Below are 2,269 nucleotides of genomic sequence, written 5' to 3'. Positions count from 1 at the left end.
ACACCACTGGACGCTAATGTTTGCATTGAAACAACAAAGACTGCTTGTTCCCAAGATCCTTTTCAGGCCTAACAAAGGGTGAGTTTTGGAGTCAACCAGACTCAAGTTCTCCCATCAGCCCTGGTTAGATTGATGACCTCAGGCAAATTACCGAAACCACTGGGAGACTATTCGGCAAAATCAGGATAACTAAACCTTATCCAATTGGTTTGAGTGAAGGTTCATGTGATAATGTATATAATGCATAATGCATGGTGGCACTTAGTAGGCCCTCAATAAATGTCAATGCTCTTATATTTGATCATTCTCTAAAAAACCTGCAATGCCCTAGACTCTTAATGAATCTACATAAATTCAACTTTGGTAGGTCATCTTTTAAAGTCAAATTTTGTGTTTCCTTAAGGTTTTGGCTGACTTGGGAGGAAATCTTTCTGAAATCCATTAATATTTCATTGGAGCTGTGGAGCAACAGCTGTAAAACTTGCTTGGTAGACCCTAATTGCAATGAATAATCCATGGAGTCTTTTGAAATGTAATTCTTCGAAATGGGTATTATAATTAAATTGCAGCCAATCCAAAGGCACTTTAAAATATATTTAAAAATTTCCCAAGCCAATTAGAAAACTGGCTGGTCTAACCATCCAGTGTGGAGGAATATGCTAATTCATGCAAAGACTACTGTTCCAGGAAGGCCTTGGCTGAATTTGAAGCAAAACATCTTCTGAGAAAACACCTCAATGATACTATGTGATACTAAATCACTGAGTGTATTTTTAAGGCATGTTTAAATACAAAGCATACATTATGAAAGAGTGGCAGTTACTAGAACAAGATATGGTTTGTTTTAAAAAGGACCTTCAATGTAGAATATGACAACATTGTATGCCAGCCTTGACACATTTATTTTGCGCAATGTAGTATAGTTACAGTAGTCTTATATAAGCAAGCAAGGTGCACTACCATTAAGTTTTTTAATGCTAAGAGGATATAGAAACCAACCAATAATTTCACTTAAATAACTTAAATTTAAGGATAATTTTATTTAGAACTCACAAAATATCTGGGGGACGTGGGTTTGAGCATTCTGTTTATCCGTAGGACCCCACTGCTATATGCATTACAAACTAAAATAATTTTAAAACATTTCTGATGCTTATATATGTATTTTTTAAAATCCTGAATAACATTCTTGTACAATTCATCTTAACCTATTCTTGATGTTTATTGAAAATAAAAGACAACCACAAAACCCCCACTATATTTTGTGTGCACTGGTAGTTAACCTAGCCTACCAAGGCACCCACCCCCACTCGATGCTATCATAATTAACATTTATTTAAACACTCTGGATACTAGATGATTATGGAGAAGTCTCAACAATGTGAGATTTGAGATTAAAAACGGGTGGTGATTATACTTAGACCAAAGAGTGTTAAAGGGTAGCTCCCTTTTTAAGAATGGAGGTTATGTAATGAAAATTCCACAAATATGGAGATAAAAGTTATCTACATAAAGAGAAGGCAGTAGAAATGGAATGTTTTGAGAGTGATTTACTCAGCTCCTCACCTTCATCTTAGCCGCTAAAGTTTTGTTTTGTTTTCCTTTTTAATGTTGACATACAGTTTTCACAGAAAAGGTTTCACATCGTTTTGGAATGGAATTAGAGGGTGTCGCCAAGGAAAGCTCAGTACCTTTGAAAGTTAGAATAAACCAGTTATTTGCCAAATAACTAAGTTAAAAGTGATGTTTTAGTTTTTAAACATACACAAAAAAGTATTTACTGAGGCTTGTTCTAATTAGTGTTCTAAGCAAATACTGCGTTTTTTGTTTTTATCTCCCCCCCCCCGTGTCAAGCTAAAACTGGAGTGTGAGTGTGTGTGTATGTGAGTGTGTGTGTGTGTGTGTGTGTGTGCAGGGCGCCTGCGGAGAATTAGCACGCATCTCGTAGATCTTAATAAAAGAAAAAAAAAAGCCAAATAAACCTGTTTCTTGAATAAACCAATACATTTCTTAAGTTAAAAAGAATCCAAAGGAAACAGGAATTAACAGCGTTAGAGCTTGATTTTTTTTAAAAAATTTTTTAATTAGAAAAATCCTAATCTCCATATTTTTTGCCAGGCGAGAACCGAAGTTTGGAGGTAGACGAGCAGGCGAGCGGTTTGCCCGGGCGCAGAGCATGAAGGCCGGGCGGGCGCGGGGAGCGGGCGCCCGCCGCCCGGCGCGGGGGTGAGCGAGAGAGAGAGCGGAGCGCGTGTGGCCGGCGCCGCTC

Source organism: Galeopterus variegatus, unplaced genomic scaffold (assembly GCF_000696425.1).
Source record: "Galeopterus variegatus unplaced genomic scaffold, G_variegatus-3.0.2 Scaffold887, whole genome shotgun sequence".
In the NCBI taxonomy this organism is placed as follows: domain Eukaryota; kingdom Metazoa; phylum Chordata; class Mammalia; order Dermoptera; family Cynocephalidae; genus Galeopterus; species Galeopterus variegatus.
Note: the sequence above shows the minus strand (reverse complement) of the source record.